General features: G+C 36.5%; 1 protein-coding gene and 1 long non-coding RNA gene across 2 annotated transcripts in view; one reads left to right on the top strand and one right to left on the bottom strand.

Annotated features, from left to right (window-relative positions):
- LOC123866960 overlaps positions 1-20,906 on the top strand; it is a 179,522-nt gene that overhangs the window by 62,216 nt on the left and 96,400 nt on the right. The gene's annotated exons all lie outside the window — the stretch shown is intronic.
- Positions 103-18,912, bottom strand: LOC123866990. Its single transcript, XR_006796303.1, has 4 exons — positions 18,887-18,912; positions 8,632-8,640; positions 1,852-1,854; positions 103-937 (listed from the first exon to the last, which is right to left on the bottom strand). It is a non-coding gene; the product is annotated as an uncharacterized LOC123866990 (long non-coding RNA).

The raw sequence follows: 20,906 nt of genomic DNA, 5'->3' as shown, positions 1-20,906 counted from the left end.
AAAATGATATGACATAATAGCCCCACCATTTTAGTACGGTATTAAAAAAAGTCAGTGATGTGCTAGTGTCGATAAAATAATGATGAATGTTTATAAGGGGCTCATACAATCTGATTTACAGTTATTAAATATTGCATTTTCTAAAATTTATAAAATATAATGTATTTTTTTTTACTTATTTGGGGAGCACTGTAATGTATTAGCGAAATAAAAATAATCATTTTAACTTTTACTAGCAGAGTGGAACGTTTATCGCTGTCACTATGAATGTTGCACAACTGAAGACTACTTGATTTGCCTCATTAGATATTTAATAATAAATATATTAATTTTTACGTAACCTATCTAATTTTGTTTTTTTTTTACTATCCTACAAACAATTAACACCGCTTTTTTAATACACTGACTATTGCTACAAGAGTACTTGGTGTTAAAACTCCTACTATCAGCCGTTAAAGTAAGATAAAACTTTAATTCAATAATTTGAAACTGATTAAAATTTATCGAGTTATTCGGCACATCACTAGCATGTATGGAGGCGCGGCGTAATAGCCCCATAATTTACAAAAAAAGATTTTAAAGGAATTTGAAACCTCCTACCTTATTTTAAAACTTAGAATAGTATGTATTCCGCTGTGATTCTTATGTACCACTAAGTATTACCTAAATAGAATCATAGATGGCAGAGATACAATCAAAAGTCGGAAAAGCCCCGCAGCGGGGCTATTCCGCCGTTTTCCAGAATTCAAATAAAAATTCCTGGTTGTTACATATAGGCATTGATTTTCTACAAAAGTAATACAGTGTAATCATTAACAGATAAATGATTTTTATGATGCACTTACTCATTTGTTGTTATTGCTTTCTTTAGTGAAATAGCAAAGATTTGAATTATACACGTCACTTTTTTTAGGCGGAATAGCCCCGCATGACCTTACTCTAAAATAAAGTTAATTGTAGGTATGGATTTATATACTCGTAGCTAGTATGAAATTCGTTGAATCGCCTACTTTTATTTGTAAACTACTTACTACCTAAACAAGTGTAAATTAAAAATTTATAACACCCCCGACAAGTGAAGGTTGCAGTAACTAGAAAAGAGCTGATAACTTTCAAACGGCTGAACCGATTTTCTTGGATTATAACTAAGAACACTCTCGATCAAGCCACCTTTCAAACAAAAAAAACTAAATTAAAATCGGTTCACTCGTTTAGGCGCTACGATGCTACAGACAGATACACAGATACACAGACACACAGATACACACGTCAAACTTATTACACCCCTCTTTTTGGGTCGGGGGTTAATAAAAACAAATAAATTCGTACATTATTCAAACATCTCTAAATTATGCTTTATTTTATCAATGCTATCTCATTGCATAATTTTTATCTCATACGAAACGAGATTAGTGTGTGGAATTGTGCTCATTTGGTATTACGACTACCGCATTCTGAGAGATATTTGATAACATAATTGGAATTCCTTTGATAAATATACTCCATTTACACATTGATACTTACTTGGCCGTCCAATAGCTCACTATCATCGTTAACCTTGAATATCGACAGAAGAAAAAATAATTAGAAAGATTTTTTATTAAAGAAACTTTTACAAGTGCTTTCGAAACATCAACAATGACTGACTAATCTCTCAATACACTGCCCAAATTACTGGACTGGTCAGACTGAAATTTCGCATGCCAATAGCTATTATGACGTAAACAAGAAAGGATTTTTGAAAATTCAATCCCTAAACGGGTTAAACAGGGGTTTGAAATTTGTGTAGTCACGTGGACGATGTCGCGGGCATACGCTAGTCTAACTATATAAAAGGAAAAGCTGACTGACTGACTGATCTATCAACGCACAGCTCAAACTAGTGGACGGTTCGGACCGAAAGGCATGCAGATAGACGAAGATTTTATCCCAGAAAATGTGTGTTCCCACGGGATTTTGAATAAACCGAAACCTAGCTACACGGACGGAGTCGCGGGCATCGTCTAGCCTTAAAAGTAAATCGATTAACATTAATATACAACAGTAAAAGTGTTGTTGTATAACAGGCTCCTAATCAGTACAGTACGGAGGCATGCGCGGGCGCATATCAAATAGATCGTATGCAATGATTACGTAAGGAAGACCAATTCGGTGTCTAGATTGCTTATTGAGTACTTAATAATTAACATTTAAATATTGACACCTGAATTGAAACAGAAATTTTACATTGGTTTAAACATGTGTATCAGTGGTATCAAAATGCGAGAGCTCTCTAACCATCACCTGCATGTCGCATGCTGCATGTTGTACTATACAGATTTGCCTTTTAGCAGATTATAGCAAATTAAGCTTTTGATTCTTTGTATATAGACTTCCGCAAAGTAACGCCTGCTTCTATTCAATATCCTCTTGGCTCTTAGTACGTTTTAATGTCTACAACAGTCTACACCTAAAAGGAAAGAAACTATAATAGTTTCTTAATCTAATTTTATGTTTCCAATTAAGATGGCCTATGTAATCTAATCAAACAATATACATTCTGATCACGAGGTACTATCGTAACGGTTAGTACTATAACTCACTTGTCCACAGTTGACGCCATCTTGACTCATGCTTGACGCACCTGTGATCATATTATCTAAATTCTTCACACGTATTTCCAAGCCTTGTTTCGTGCTTGTTTCCAATAAAAATCCGGGTCTGTGTTCTTCGTCTAGGTTTAGACTTAAGGCCATAAATCTATTCAATTTAATTTTCACTAGGATTTTTAGTGTTACATCCTATATCTTTTAGAATTTTTAACTAACAAGCTCGAATATTATTCTACCTATTTTTTTTATATTTATTCAACTCGAAATTGTTTAACAATAATAATATGTTCGTAGAGGATGATGCCCTATTAACTTCGTCCGCGTGGATTTGGATTTTAAAAATCCTGTGCGAACCATTTGATTCACCATACTCATTATGGCATGATTTAACGGACAAACAACAAATAGAATAGATTTTTATTCAAATAAACTTTTACAAGTGCTTTTGAATTGTCAAATAATTTACCACTGGTTCGCCAACTGGTTTACCAATATACAGACTTTCGCATTTTATAATACAGGAATATAGGTAGTAAAGTGAGAATTTTTGACAGCCCATCCTTTTAGTAGATTGTGAAGAAAGGTGTAGAGATAATTGGTCGATCACAGTCGCACGGACATGGCATGGGATGGGGTTTTTAATTCCGCGACTTCTCACGGGATTTTCAAAAAAATTATATCCACGCGGACAAAGTTTAAAAAAATATATCATAATGTACACTGTCCATGCAGGCAGTCCTAGAGCGACAGTGCTCTCTAAGCTATCTTATACCAACTAAACCAAATCTTAATATTATTATGTACTAGCTGATGCCCGCAGCTTCGCCCGCGTGGATTAAGGTTTTTAAAAATCCCATGGAAGGTTTGATTTCCCAGGACAAAAGTAGCCTATCCATAATAGCCCGTCCCCGGGACGCAACGTTTTTCTGTACACTTTGTAACAGTTTAATTTTATTTATTGGTATAGATAAATAACATAATTCTCGCAAAATAACCCACATTGTTATTTTGCGAGAATTATGTGTTGTAGTAAGTATATAGGTACCTAGTGCAAAATGTACAGTCTACCTACATTAACTTATCCAAGTACAAAACAGTATCGAGGTCTAGTTTCCTTGTGAGTAAGTAGGGCTCAGATGCGTGATAAGCTATCGCCAGATACGGCGATAAGCTGATAACTGCAGCTCTAACCCATAGCTTCTATTACACAATCAGGCCGATGGCTGGTGCTATTGTGTGAGACTCACTTTACATCTACTCGACCTAATTAGTGATCTACTAAGTACTAGAGTTATAGTTTGATATGGGATTTAATCAATATTATTCATCAAGCTATTGCAAAATGAATGACAAAGTTACATTGCTTTGTTGTTATTTCTCTTCTTCTCCAATTTTTAATTTTTAATTTTTTTTTAATTTTCGTAGCGGCCATTTTGAAATTTTTATTATTTGGGGTGATAGCAGCAATAGAAATACACATTCTGTGACAACTTTCTACCTATTGCGGTTTACGAGATTTAGTCCGCTTACAGACGAACGCCATAGTAATAGAGTGGCGTTGGCATCCCTCGTATACGGAATCGTACAACATAGACGTAGCATACAATACATTTTCCTTTCTTCCCTGTACCTATCAGGTTACAAACAAATTGGTAAGTATATCTCAGTGCAATTGAACACGAGTTTCATTAGCATTCAGAGAACATTTTACGAAGAAGTTTTATGAGTAGATTCAAATATAACACATTCGCACACTTATCTGTCTATAGGTGGGTTCCCCTTGCGAAACAATAAAACTGTGACCCCCCTCTGATTTTGAAGGAAGATTAAATCCATTTCACAACGATTTTATCAGCCTCGTGTCTTCGTATTAAAATAACAAAACATAGGTAGGTGTCTAATGTGAAAAAATTATTAAAATTTTATGGTCAAAGGTCAACACATAATATTCGCCGATACATATATATTCCCTGGAAAGAATAAAATTGGCAATACTCTGAACTAATTATAATAAATTGTCTGTGGAGATTATCTGTTTGATAAGAGTGGGTGTAGTCGATATTTAAAACGAGTTGATGCCCGCGACTTTGTTCGCGTGCATATAGGTTTTTAGAAATCCCGTGGGAACGTATCGATGAAAAAGCAAAAAGAAAATTGAGTTCATAAATATAGTTCAATGTTAAAATACACCGAGCGACAGAAAAATAATTTTATTCTGTATAGGTACATTATAATATACATCGCTATCTATCGGCAGTTCGCGGGTAGTAGTCGGGGTTAATGATGTTTGTTTGAGTTGCGCCTATGAACAAAAAGTATAACGCTATGTTATGTTATATTTTGTACCGACACAGCCTTCGTGTACCGAGTTAATGTATGCACCTTTCAACAGAAACGCTGGCTGACGTGACACCAGCATGTAACGGTCATGGGAAGACGCCACAGAACTCATCTCCTTTGACCACCAAAAACTCGCCAATTTAAACTCTAAGTCACATACATAAAGATCAAATTCGCAGGATTTGAACTCGTCACATTTCTTCCTTAACATTGAGTATCGCACTAACTAAGAGACGACATGGTGCTCTTGTCCGATACAACGCTTGGCATTACATGAGGGGCGAAAATTGAAAACATACTTATTAAACTACTAAGTTCTATCTACACCATGCTAGAGCAAATATTAAATATACAAATATTTATATTATTTTATATTAATATTAATATTTATTTTATTTTTATTTACAAGCGAAAAAGTTGCTATAAACGGAATACAAGTAGTAGTTGTAGTCCCACGCATTGTTGGAGCGAATCAAATTCATGCTATTTCAGCATTCATATAATCTTTGAATATATTAAATTATATAATATTTTGCTTTTTTTATAAGCATTTAAACCTTGTTGAGTGTAAGATTGTGGCATTTTTTCATAAAAGCACATGCACACATCTATACATTTTTGACCCATTGGTCCTGTACACCAAGACAAACAAAGGCAACATTGCACACACTCCTATCGTCTCCTCCTCGAAGGGGGGTCTCGTCACTAGTTCCTTAAATGTTAATATTGTCTCTCGGAATTGTTTTGGGGCTAACAATGGGATGATATCATGGTTTTTGCTAGTACATTGTAAGAATATAAATTTTTACTTGTAAGTTTGACGTTGTATGGAACAATTATGTGATTTCTACGAAGAGTCAAAGCGTAGCATAAATAAATAATTTATTGCAAATTAGTTAACTTATAGTCGTGTCTTGCCTTACTAAAACGTTCTATCGTAAAATCCACAGTCAAGAAACATAACTCGTAAAAAGACCATCATAAAATTCCATAAATTGATTAAATCATTAAATAAGACTGCATACCTATGTTTTTCCGCCTTAGATAATTATTTTGCGATAACATACCCAATTCGGTAATTTCTTAGAACAAAGTGATCTTTTATTTAAGAATTAGCATTGAAGATAAATCAGTCCAATTTAAATAGGACACTCAAATTAATTGAAATAAAAACCTTGAACATCTAAATTAAGCGATAAAGCTAAGAAACTCTTTAGTCGGTAGAGTAGACCACACCTAGAGCAAGCATTTTTTTAAATTTAAATATGTGATGATGCATCATAAGATGGAACGTACTTGGATAGAAGATGTCTATTCACTCTTGACTTGAAGGTACCCATATCAATCAATCAATCAATCATTTATTTGCTGTAAATGCAGGTTTACAGAGAATCAAGCACACAAGAATTCAATCACAAAGTATCACCACATTTGCCATGCATTGGCTTTGCAAATATGTTTTACCTTACATTATATTGTAAATATAAACTTCATTACATTCTCGGCTACCTTCTAATAATCATATTATTTTAATATATAGTAGTAGTGAGGGAACTCTCGGTTTGACCCTGAATCGACGATATGTCAAATATTAGGCTATGGAGATGTAGGTAAAAAAGGTAAATTAAAAATTTATAACACCCCCGACAAGTGAAGGTTACAGTAACTAGAAAAGAGCTGATAACTTTCAAACGGCTGAAACGATTTTCTTGGATTATAGCTAAGTACACTCTCGATCAAGCCACCTTTCAAACAAAAAAAGTAAATTAAAATCGGTTCATTACTTTAGGAGCTACGATGTCACAAATACACATGATACACAGATACACATGTCAAACTTATAACACCCCTCTTTTTAGGTCGGGGGTTAAAAATCGAGAAAAACTTGACGACTGCCAGTGACGTCTCGACATTTTGTTAGAAGTTCCCTCGTCGTGAACTTTGATACAGTAAAGTTTCCAATCAAGCGGTGACTATAGGCCAAGCATTTCATCTAGGTCTTACACCGACTAACGGGCCGGCACCTGGGCGATGTACATGCAAATTAACCTCGTGTCTACCGTACCTGCTGAGCTTAGATACTGTTGCATAAACTGTGCACATAGCATAGGTACGTAATTGCATATCGATTTATAGGGTTGTAGACCTCGCTAGCCATTCAGTCTGTGAGTCTCTATAATATTCCCTCGTGTATAGTTTGGTACAAGAAATCTTGATTCGATTGTAATCATTATCATCTCAACCTAGCGCTGGCCTACTACTCTGAGCACAGATGTCCTGTCAGCAGGGTTCCGTAGTCCGTCACGCTGGCCCATTGTGGATTCAGACACCTTTGAGAACATTATGTAGAACTCTCAGGCATGCAATTTCCTCACGATGTTTTCCTTCGCCGTTAAAGCAAGTGATATTTTACTGTCGAAAACGATGAACGCCGAATAACTCCGAGGAGATAAAAGTGTATGTCCGGGGTTTAACCCCCGACCCCGCTAGTAGAAGGCTATCACCAAATTCTAAGACAAGTGTAAATTAAAAATTTATAACACCTCCGACAAGTGAAGGTTACAGTAACTAGAAAAGACCTGATAACTTTTAAACGACTGAACCGATTTTCTCGAATTTAACTAAGAACACTCTCAATCAAGCCACCTTTCAAACAAAAACAAACCAAATTAAAATCGGTTCATTAGTTTAGGAGCTACGATGCTATGCACAGACAGATACACAGATACACACGTCAAACTTATAACACCCCTCTTTTTGGGTCGGGTGTTAACAAGGTAGTTCACTTATTAAACTTTGCAAAACAGTTTTCGCAATCCAACATTTTCGCGAAACACAACCAAGATCTGGACACTGGATAGCGAACCGGTCCGCAGGAACCTTTCACCGTATCTCGAGCACCGACAGCCGTTCAAGGGTTATCATTATGAGATTTTGATTGAAATATCTGGCATATCGTATCTGGTAATTATCGCGTCATTCGATTGGGCAGTGGGAAGCCTTTTAATTGTTTCTGTGCATAATTTATTACCTACCAAACAGTTTAAATATAGGTATCTATCATTATTTGCTAGACTTGCGTTTGACTGCAAACAGATCAGGGGCTCGATTGCGATAGAATGACAGCTACAATTGCAATCATCTCTGATTGGTTGATGCTCGCTCACTACTGTACACAATGTGTTATTTCAACCCTTCAAAATATATCGTGTTGAATAACGACAGATCGGCAGCTTTGCGACATTTTTGACGTGACAACGTCTTATAATTCGATAGAGCCGGCTGCACGCACGAAAAAACATGACTCATGCGGCGTTACCTCACTCTGAGGCGTTCTATGTAAGGCTTGAAGTGCAAGCGAGAGCGTGGAACGAGCGACAAAGAAGCACAATCGGCCTTTGTTGTCACGTTCAACTATCGTCAGTAAACCGACTTTACAGACAACCAATTTTTTTTTTAAATATAGTCTCTCGGTTGACTACCGCGTCCTTTTGGCTCAGCTATCCACTGAAACCAATGAATAAAGCAAATACTTGGCAGAGCCTTCTCATAAATGACTGCATTATTTAATACTTTTCTCTTATACTTAATGATAAATTCTGCTCACACACCTATTACGAATCAGATGAGCTGCCTGACTTGGTTAGGTGAAATTTTTGAAAAACCTTTAATGGCGATCTACATTTTAGAAAAAACTTACAAGCTAAATCTTAAGTTTCTAGACTCAACGTTAAGCTGTACATTGATATGTTAGTCATTCAGCTTTTATACCCTCGAATAAGAAGGTTATACGTCCGGCAGGAGACAGTAGAACATGCTTAGAATGGAATCAACTAACGACCATGTTCTACACGAAACTAAATGTATAGGACCACCGATTGGAGCTTAAGATATCGATGTTAATATGGCACTTACATCGGTTCCAATAGAATGGATAGAAAGTGCCTTGTACAAAATGCAGGTCTGAATAAATGCAGCTCTTGTGTTAAAACAAGGGCCCGCTATATCGTTAAATCTACGGCTGGCTATAAATTTTCTGAGGACCTTTCACCGTTGTAACTGCGCTGCGCCTTCGCTGATCCAAGCTGCGTTAAGGATTAATTTAGCGATCAGATGGCTCGTTGGGCTTGATTCTTCCAGTGACCATTTCAATGAGGTTTGGTAACTTTTTTTAATTAATTTAATCGGATTAGCTCAAATCTGGTCTAAAGGTAAGCTTCGATAGAGTTTTGCTAACTAACCAAAGAGATATAGGTACCATAGAATATTACATAAACGATACCTACCACGTAGAAAGTAATAGGATGGGAGGCTGGGACTGCTAAATCCCTTCTAGGTACCACCTTCTTCACCAAGTAAGTGTAGATCTATTTAGGCTATTTCAGGTCGTTCAATATAACTGAATCCAGCTTTATTGAGGTATTATCCATCATCTGGGTCTAGCGCTAACATTTATCACAGTTCGGCGTGATTCACTAACACAGTGATCATCACTAAATGAAAACCATCAAACTCATTTGACATTGCTTGGTTGTACATCGCTTCTTCATTAAGCGATATGAAAATGTTTTTCATAGAATACCTTCAATGGATTGAAAATAAATGTCAAATGAGCTTTCTGGCTTAAAGCAATGATTATAGTTGAGTTAGCGAATCATTCCGCAGGTAATGACTGTGATTCTTGGGTCTTTACTCTTCTCATAACATGACCATGTCTCTCTAAGAATTTACTCTCGTTTGGCACTACTTTTATTTTAATTATTACAACGAATGACTCATTAAAGCTCTACAAGATTTAAATAAAGTCACACGCATGCCTCGTTAAATATAATTTGGATTGAAAACCGTAAAAGTAGGTCAACACCGAAGTTTCGGTCTTGAATCATTTTTATTTACAATTTAAATGGCTGATTAATCTCTCGTATGCAGATAAATTACAATGGTCGTTCACAGTTAAATGTCACTTAAAAGGTTACTTTCAAAAATTCAATTTATAGACTTAACAAGGTTTTAATTACTGGTTGATGTGGTATAATGTATCCCGAAAACCCGAAAATTGTTCACACAGATTCGTAAAAACATCCAAACTCTGGAATCAACTCCCATCGGCGGTGTTCTCACTAGATTACGAAGTTATTCAAAAGGTGGAGCAACAAATTTCGTTGTCCAAAATGTGTGTCCATCTGTCCACCCCGGATGGCGAATTTACAGAAAATTCTTTAGTTTGAGGTAAATAATGGGATGTATACCTACTTGCATTTTCAAGTATACACCCCAAGTATTCAAGGACGACTGCTTTAGGGTGTATAAACTCGAAGCCTCAATAGCTCAACGGTTATAGGAGCGGATTGAAATCCGAAAGGTCGGCGGTTCAAACCCCAACCGTTGAACTACTGTCGTACCCACTCCTAGTTTAGTTGGGGGAAAGGAGATAGTCATAATTAAAAATGGCTAACATTCTTTAAAAAAAAACGAGATAAAGTTTGATTTTGATTACTCAAAATATAACAACTAAGGGTCGATTTTTCAATCATCTTATGAGGGGTTGAAAGTTTTTGTATAGAAAATCTGTCAAGACGTGAAATTTTTTCCACAGATAAAAGTTTTTTGACGGTTGAAAAATCGGCCCCAAGTAAATACTTTAGTTGATAGTTAAATGTTATCAAAACGCTTTGCTAACAACGGTTGTCGGAATTTTGTGTTCATCTAGACTCTAGAACTCTAGAAGCTAGACATTTAAACGTTTACATGTTTCCCTTTATCTCAACTCTGTCAGCCTTGTTAGCTTTTATGGCATATCGAGATAGGGCCACTGTCCACTGTAAGCAAACTGCAAGCTAGACGTATTTTCAAATGCAGTCTATCCACAAAATACCAACAATTTTACTTATCCTTTTTAAGTTTTGTTAAAGCTGCTTGTTGTAAAGCCTACCCACATGACAGTAGTAATATGTTTAATGCATGTGATTAAAATTCTGCTAATGCACCTACATCGCTTCCTAGTTTGTACAGTTAAGGTTTGAAATGCTCTTCCGGCAACTGTGTTTACTTCCCTTCATTTTACACTTTCCATTGTATCTATAGTTTGTCTAAACTAACTCTATATCTTTCCTATAAATCGATGAAACGGATGGGCCTTTAAGAATCCCGCAGGAAGTTCAAAGTTAAAATGAATCGCAAGGTATCGTAGCTTTAACTGGATATTGGGTCTCGTTCATAACATCTCAGCTACCGGCTTGCGTCTCGAGATTTTACAAACGAAATGTCCGAGGTTATTGAGGTTATCACACTGCACATCGCCATTCAACTGTCCGTGCATTTGACTCAGCCCTACGTACTCGGCGATCTCTGTGCGCTACGTACACTCACTACTGACTACTGACTACCTACTGACTACTATAGCATATACCGCATAGTTTAAGAGGGGTCTCTCCGCCACTCGCTCCATACAAACGTAGTTCGTCTCTCATTGGAATACTAACCAATCATACTCAATGGAGTTTTGTAGAAACGTTCCGGGAACTAATATCTATACCTGTGGTTTTCTAGATTTCCGTTAAAATTTTCGGTTTCAAGTTACTTTCTTTGAATAACTATGCAAATGCAGTACGTTTATTAAGTAAATAAAATAAATAAATATTCTTTTATATTAGGGTTCCGTACACTGCGGCCTCGGCCTTTTTTACGGCCTATCTGGCGCAGTTTGATTCCCGGCAGGGCTTTGGAATTTGATTTTGGTCTAAATTTCTGGTCTCGTCTGGTGGGAGGCTTCGGCCGTGGCCACCCTACGCGCGAAGCCGTGCCACCAAGCGATAGGGTTCCGGTACGATGCCGTGTACCAAAGGAGTATGGCTTTTATGAAACTGCCATATCCCTTCCAACCTGGCTAGCATGGGCAGTAGATAAAAATTATATCCCCCGATTATACATCCACTGATCTCATAGAAATCAGTGGATATAACAGGGGATATAATTTTTATCTAATACCCATGCTAGTCGGGCAGGTTGGACCGCTTCTATCTCAGACTGCATTATCAGTTATTTAGGTGATATTACAGTAAAGGAGTGACTTGTATCTGAATAAAAAAAGGAAAAATAGGTCAAGAGCTCCGTTGCAGCGTAACTGAAGGAAAAACCAAGAAACGAACACACTTTCACATTTCAATATGGGTAGTGATATTTGCATCAACCAAAATAAGTGCCTATATGGTGGGCATGAACTTTATGTTTGCATAGACTTTGTCAAATATTGGTATGCACATCTCATTTGAGTCTATTGTACTATACAAATATTATCATGAAAATGAGGTTCAACGTCTCTAAACAGTTTACAAGAGATTCAAGGCCAATGTTGATAAGAAATTTAAATTGGAAATGTACGATTCTTGAATTAGGCGTGAAATACACAGTAGTTGGCAAATATGGCTTTATGTGCGTTTACCTATCATAGTTAGTAGGTACGGTCATATCTGTCAATTTAGAATCTAATTATACAAAAGGAAAAGGTGACTTGACTGATTGTATCGTAACTGAGTAACTGACTGACTGATCTACTAACGCACAGCTTAAACTACTGGATGATCGGGCTGTTTGGCATGCAAATAGCTATTATGACGTAGACATCCGCTAAGAAAGGAGTTTTGAAAATTCTACCTCTAAGGCGGTAAAATAGGGGTTTGAATAGTGGTCTACGCGGACGAAGTCACGGACAGACAGACAACAAAATGATCCTATAAGGGTTCCGTTTTTCCTTTTGAGGTACGGAACCCTAAAAAAACAATTCTAGTCTTTGAATAAGAAACAATTTGAAACGTTCAGTGAGTGACTGTCGTAGGCTGAAATAAAAATACAATTTCTCTACAGCAAACATAAACGATCAGGGGGCACGGTAGTGCCCCCGCCAAGACGAGCCAAACGGCGGCCGGGGCGCTACGTACCTTTTTCTCGAAGTGTTTCGCCGTATTTTCGACTCGTCATAACTTCGGTCTGGATGACGCTAGAAAGCTGAAATTTTCAGTATAAGGTGTCCTTAGCAAATTTACCAAATATACCAAGTATCAAATATCTAGCTTTTATGGTTACAGATATATTGATACCTAAAATACGCCGTTTTCGTCCCTCACTGATGATCATCAAAACCTCTAAGGTACTTCCCGAAGTCCTAGAAGACTGAAATTTGATATGTAGACTAGAAATTGCATACAAACTACAGGAAAATTAAGAAATTGGAAATGCCCCCCCTCTACGCCTCTTATGGGTAAAGCAAATCTGTAAATTCTGTCGCTAGAACGCTGATATTTTCAGGATAAGATGTCCGTGGCAGATATATTAAACGCATTGAGTATCAATTGTCTAGCTTTTATAGTTTCAGATTTATTGACAGTCAAAACTTCTAGTCTGTAATTCTAGGGTACTTCCCGAAGTCCTAGAAAACTGAAATTTGATATGTAGACTAGAAATTGCATACAAACTACAGGAAAATTAAGAAATTGGAAATGCCCCCCCTCTACGCCTCTTATGGGTAAAGCAAATCTGTAAATTCTGTCGCTAGAATGCTGATATTTTCAGGATAAGATGTCCGTGGCAGATATATTAAACGCATTGAGTATCAATTGTCTAGCTTTTATAGTTTCAGATTTATTGACAGTCAAAACTTCTAGTCTGTAATTCTAGGGTACTTCCCGAAGTCCTAGAAGCCTGAAATTTGGTATGTAGACTAGAAATTGCATACAAACTACAGGAAAATTAAGAAATTGGAAATGCCCCCCCTCTACGCCTCTTATGGGTAAAGCAAATCTGTAAATTCTGTCGCTAGAATGCTGATATTTTCAGGATAAGATGTCCGTGGCAGATATATTAAACACATTGAGTATCAATTGTCTAGCTTTTATAGTTTCAGATTTATTGACAGTCAAAACTTCTAGTCTGTAATTCTAGGGTACTTCCCGAAGTCCTAGAAAACTGAAATTTGATATGTAGACTAGAAATTGCATACAAACTACAGGAAAATTAAGAAATTGGAAATGCCCCCCCTCTACGCCTCTTATGGGTAAAGCAAATCTGTAAATTCTATCGCTAGAATGCTGATATTTTCAGGATAAGATGTCCGTGGCAGATATATTAAACGCATTGAGTATCAATTGTCTAGCTTTTATAGTTTCAGATTTATTGACAGTCAAAACTTCTAGTCTGTAATTCTAGGGTACTTCCCGAAGTCCTAGAAGCCTGAAATTTGGTATGTAGACTAGAAATTGCATACAAACTACAGGAAAATTAAGAAATTGGAAATGCCCCCCCTCTACGCCTCTTATGGGTAAAGCAAATCTGTAAATCCTGTCGCTAGAATGCTGATATTTTCAGGATAAGATGTCCGTGGCAGATATATTAAACGCATTGAGTATCAATTGTCTAGCTTTTATAGTTTCAGATTTATTGACAGTCAAAACTTCTAGTCTGTAATTCTAGGGTACTTCCCGAAGTCCTAGAAGCCTGAAATTTGGTATGTAGACTAGAAATTGCATACAAACTACAGGAAAATTAAGAAATTGGAAATTTCCCCCCCTCTACGCCTCTTATGGGAAAAGCAAATCTGTAAATTCTGTCGCTAGAATGCTGATATTTTCAGGATAAGATGTCCTTGGCCGATTCATTAAACGCACTGAGTATCAATTGTCAAGCTTTTATAGTTTCAGATTTATTGACAGTCAAAACTTCTAGTCTGTAATTCTAGGGTACTTCCCGAAGTCCTAGAAGCCTGAAATTTGGTATGTAGACTAGAAATTGCATACAAACTACAGGAAAATTAAGAAATTGGAAATTTCCCCCCCTCTACGCCTCTTATGGGAAAAGCAAATCTGTAAATTCTGTCGCTAGAATGCTGATATTTTCAGGATAAGATGTCCTTGGCCGATTCATTAAACGCACTGAGTATCAATTGTCTAGCTTTTATAGTTTCAGATTTATTGACAATCAAAACTTCTAGTCTGTAATTCTAGGGTACTTCCCAAAGTCCTAGAAAACTGAAATTTGGTATGTGGACTAGAAATTGCATACAAACTACAGAAAAATTAAGAAATTGGAAATTTCCCCCCTCTACGCCTCTGTACGGGAGAAGCAAATCTGTAAATTCTGTCGCTAGAATGCTAATATTTTCAGCATAAGATGTTCTTGGCATATTTATTAAACGCACTGAGCATCAATTGTCTCGCTTTAATAGTTTCAGATTTATCGACATTCAAAACCTCTAGTCAAAAATTCTAGGCTACTTTCTGAAGTCCTAGAAGACTGAAATTTGGCATTAAGTAGGAATTTCAACAATTATGAACAACAGATAAATTAAGAAATCGGGTCCCCCTTCATCCCGTCGTATATGAGATGCATATCTGTAAAATCTGTTGCTCGAATACTAAAGTTTTCAGGATAAGATGTCCGTGGCAGATTTATCAAACGTACCAACTATCTGTGTTTCCTGAAGTCCTAAAAGACTGAAATTTGGTATATCTGTACATATGAGTACATTGCAAGTTTAATAAAAGCTTTAAAAAAAAGAGGTAACGATAGAGAGTGGGCCATGAAAATGATGAACCTACAAGAAAAAAATCAAAAAAAAAATCTAAGGCACCTGTCAAAAAGAAATGAAATCCCACCAAAAACATTTCATGTAAAATGTTGCCAAGACTCACAAGTTCATAATGTTTTCACTGTTAAAAAGTTATGAGATCTCTAGTAGAGCCAAGCCCCTAGCTGAGCTTAGATTTGTGCTGGCCATGGGAGCTATCCCAAGTCCAAAGTATATAGCTTTTAAATGCTCTTGACTATATCACATTTATAACAATAGATAACAAATAACTCTACTTACAAGCTCTGATTCTACAAACCCTAAATCTTGGTTAAAAAAGTACGGCTTGGCCGTTTAATGTTCGTAAAACTATAAAATGACAACATATTTTAAGGCCATTAGGAATAGTTTGTTCGACAATTACTAATTTGTATTGTACTTCGTGATGGTCGCAGAAGCTATTCTGGGCTTAAATATCATTTCAGATAAAAAATCCACGAACTGTAAACGGCCAAGGCGTACTTTTTTAACCAAGATGTAGGGTTTGTAGAATCAGAGCTTGTAAGTAGAGTTATTTGTTATTTATTGTTATAAATGTGATATAGTCAAGAGCATTTAAAAGCTATATACTTTGGACTTGGGATAGCTCCCATGGCCAGCACAAATCTAAGCTCAGCTAGGGGCTTGGCTCTACTAGAGATCTCATAACTTTTTAACAGTGAAAACATTATGAACTTGTGAGTCTTGGCAACATTTTACATGAAATGTTTTTGGTGGGATATATTTTACGCAAGACGTACTCGTACCTATGTATTGGAGATGACACTGACACTTTCCTAGAAATCGGGCCGCGACCGATTTAAATCCGTCCACTGATAATATACACGACAATAGTGGTGTCCACATTCAACGAAAAATCATCAAGTAAACAGTAAACCGATGATAAAGCTACTTTCATATAGAATTATTGTTCTGAATAAATTATTTCCTTTCTAATTTTATCAGTTTATGATACGAAACCTGTTTAAACCGTTTATATTTTTTGCCAGTCTTCAGACTTTAAGGAACATAGGATATAGAATATTTATTTCCACTTATAATTCAAAAGGAGTACATTTGTACCTAAGCTTTTAATAAATGATTTTGACTTTGACTTTGGCTTTGATTAATCCTTTGTAGGGTTCCGTACCCATAAGCGTGCCAAAGTTACTCTATTACTAAGCCTCCGCTCTCCGTCCGTTTGTCTGTCAGCGGGTTGTATCTCATGAACCGTAATAGATAGAGTTGAATGGGGTTCTATTGGACCGATTTCATGTCTGGAGTTTCGTTTTAAGTATTTTAAGTATTTAAGTATCATGTGCAGTGTGCTTTAGAGATATTAATTTCGAAGGTGGTCAAAAATTTTAAAGGCCGGACCGCATAACGCGCAGCACAAGACGTCAAAACATTATTTCAACCATTATGTATCTGTCGCACTAGAACGGCGCTGCACTGCAGGTCACGACAGTTCACGACAGAGGGAACTTTTAACAAAACGTCACGGCTTCGACGTCTATGGCAGGCGTCAAATGTTTCTACATTTGACGCTAGGTAACGTATGAATCGCCTATTTTTCTTTAAATTCATGTCACCCATAGCTTAATATTATAGCCGAGTTTCTTGCTGGTTCTTCTCGATTTTAACGATTCAAAATTACTTGCAAAAGTCTAATTGAATAAAAATATTTTGAATTTGAATTATTTGACACTGGCTTTATTTACTCTATCTATCCGCCGCTGTAATGCGGTCCGGCCTTTAAGATCTATTATCTCTGCCAATTTATTTCTAACACTTTTCCAGTTATGCAAATAAGAAATCGCGTATTTTCAATAAGCACGCATTATTTGCGTCAGTGTCATTAAATCTTTTACAACTACTGTAAGTGTTCCGTTTTACTGTTTGTTACCCGTGTGAACAGGGTCTAACCTTCTGTTATTCTCATGTTACTGGCCACAACCTTCTTCTTTTAGTGGCAAGTATTTGGGGCTCGACCACAACACTGTTCCACTTCGGATTAAGAGTCTTTACACACGTCCGTTGTTTTAGTATCTGCTTGTGGTGTGGCTCCGTATCTCATCCAGGCCTATCGCTTTTTTTTAGTGTTTAAACGTTATTAACCGACTTCAAAACAAGGAGGAGGTTCTCAATTCTTAGGAATCTTTTTTTTTATGTATGTTCCCCGTTTACTCAAAGACACCTGGACCGATTTGGATTTTTTTTTGTTTTGTCTGAAAGTTTAAAAAAAGTGAAAGTGTTAGGCCCCTACCACTAGCACCGAACTTTTTGATGCAATTTTCATTTCAGAATTGGGCGAGATCGCTATTTTAATACCGGCTAGCCGGTTTTGACGTTTGGTACAGAGTTAGCTTATGTCCTGGGGATGGACATAGGCTACTTTTTGACCCGGAAAATCAAAGAGTTCCCACGGGATCCCTAAACAGCCATCCGCTTAACCGATTTGCATGTTTGGAACCGAGGTAGCTTACGTCCCTGCAATTGACCTAGGCAAATTTTTATCCCGGAAAATCAAATAGTTCCCATGGGATCTTTAAAAACCGAAATCCACGCGGACGAAGTCGCGGGCATCCTCTAGTTTATAGATAATGGAATAAAACTACGGATAATAACGAAGGAACAAAAATATTGATTAATCTCGCAAATTCATCGTTGATTTACAAAACTCGTAAAAAAATCTGAGCAAACACCATACATAAAAAAAACGTACGTGCAGAAAAATAAACTAAGTATCTATTTACGATTCGGAACACTTTGCGGAAAAATAATGCTAAGATTTTAAGAATAGAAACACAAATTAGTACGTAGTAAAGTTTTTTGAGAACTTTATTAACCTAACCGTTTTATCTCAGAGCTATAAGGAAGTTATATTAGCGGATTGTTGATTGTTTTAGTGGGTAGGTAAATAATTTATGTACATTTACACATGTTCGCTAAATATGTTTTGTCAAGAAGCTACTAGCTAGTGCCGGTAGTGGAAATGAAGTCATTTTATTATTATATCCTCACCTAAGGTTGCTTGGAAGAGATCGCTATTTTAGCGATAAGGCCGCCCGCGCCTATTGTACAAAAATCTATTTTATTATTTATACATTTCTATGTCTTGGTGTATAGAGAATATTTTACTTTTACTTTATATAAAAGGAAAAGGTGACTAACTGACTGATCAATCAATGCACAGCTGTTTGAGCTGTTCAAATCGAACTGAAATTTGGATAGCGATAACTATCTGTGACGTAGACATCTGCTGAGAAAGAATTCAACCTCTAAGGGGGCAAAATAAGGGGTCGAAATTTGTGTAGTCCATGCGGACGAAGTCACGGGCATAAGCCAGTCAATATACATATAAAAGGAAAAGGTGACTGACTGATCTATCAACGCACACGCATGCAGATAGCTTATATGACGTAGAAAGGATTTTTGAAAAAATCCTGGACCTCCCGAATAAGGGGCGGACATCATAACCCCTTGGCTACCACGGCTTATTGTTGCTGCTGCATTAGTAGTAATTTATGTTATAATTCAGTGTCGTTCTTCATTTACTACCAATTAATTTAAGTTGGTAAACTTTAATATGCCTCGTAATAAAACGGTTGAAATGCCAAATGATCTAGCATTTTACGCTCAGTTCATGGAAAATACAAAGTAGCGAATGTTCGTGATGTAAGCAAACTCACAGCATTCCTAGCTCGATTATGTATTAGCATGAATTTTACATAATTTATCGATTAATAACAGAATTTTACTGCTAGCAGCTTATTCAATTGTTTTATAATGTAATTAAATTAGGAGTCCAAATAAAGGAATTTGCCCACCCGGAATATGCTTTGAAAAACCAGTCAAGAGCAAGTCTAACTCACACACGAAGTGTTCCGCACCAGGGTACAAAAAATCTCAAACCACTATAGTAAAAAATTAATTGTGAGTTAATGACGGACAGCGCCATCTTCATGTGATTTAGTAAATTAATTATTTATCTTTAGTTTTTTGTGCTGTAACCAGTAATCTGAGCCTCAATAGCTCAGCCGGTAAAGGAGTGGACTGAAAACCGAAAGGTCGACGGTTCAAACCCCGCCCGTTGCACTATTGTCGTACCTAACTTCTAGCACAAGCCTGACGCTTAGTTGGAGAGGAAAGGGGAATATTAGTCATTTAACATGGCTAATATTCTTTGTTAAAAAAAAAATAAGTATCACGAATTCACGGTTTTCGGATTTGTCCTTTACTTGTGCTGTAACACATTGCTACCTGCTTTCATGATTCTAGGTCAACGGGAATTGCCCTTTAAGTTTTGATTCCATTTTCTTGATAGACAGACATAGAATGAAGTGAACCTATAAGGGTTCCATTTTTCCTTTTGAGGTACGGAACCTTAAGAACAGAGTTGAACTAAAGAAAGAAACCTAAGTTTTTATTTTAAGATTAAAAATTATTAGCAATTACTAAAAATTTGCAAATTTATTCTGGTGTGAAATGTAAAACTGCACGTGCTCTACCAGGTGGTTAGTGTTTTTGCGATGGGAAGTGGGTGAAGTTGTGAGATATTAGTGCACATTCTTTTTGCTCTAAAATACTCGAGGCCAAGTTTAATTTGAGCGGCTTTGAACAATCGATATAAAGAAATAAACTAGCGTAAGTTTGCTAATTCTTAGAGTATTGATGAAAAATACTTACTCGTAAGTAGATATTATGAGATCCGCGTGCCATTATCAAAGTTATTCAATGAAATCGAATTTATGGTTCATTTAAACCACACTCAAGGACTACCAACAGATCAAAATAAGAGGACATAAAGTTTGGTCAAATGGTTACTTTTTATAATTTCCGGGTAAAGAATCCTTATAGGATCACTTCTGTCTGTTGACGGACGGACAGTGTGTCTGTCCGTCCGTCTGTCCGTTTGTCGTGTCTGTCAAGAAAATTTATAGGGTACTTCCTGTTGACCTAGAATCATGAAATTTGGCATGTAGGTAGGTATTAATAGCACAAATAAAGGAAAAAATCCGGATACCGTGAATTTGTGGTTACATCACAAAAATAAATAAAATATTTGTATCAAGTAACTGTCCGTCATTAACTTGCAATGTTCTACATATTATTATACGATGGTAAGAAACCCTTTGTGTGCGAGTCCTACTCGTACTTGGCTGGTTTTTTTGAGTAGACAATTTTGTACAAAATGTCTTATACTTACATATGGAGAAGTTAGAGGTCGTAGATGCTACGAATACATACCATGAGGACTGAGGTGTTATGGCTTTCGTGAAAAAATATAATAAAATATACCATTTGCGCTCAAGTCATAACTCATAAATAATCTGCTTTAAGTTATTTAAACTTTATTTCTTTTATGTCTAGACTCC

This window comes from Maniola jurtina, chromosome 7 (genome assembly GCF_905333055.1).
Source record: "Maniola jurtina chromosome 7, ilManJurt1.1, whole genome shotgun sequence".
NCBI classification, from domain to species: domain Eukaryota; kingdom Metazoa; phylum Arthropoda; class Insecta; order Lepidoptera; family Nymphalidae; genus Maniola; species Maniola jurtina.
This window is presented reverse-complemented; position numbering and strand designations above follow the sequence as displayed.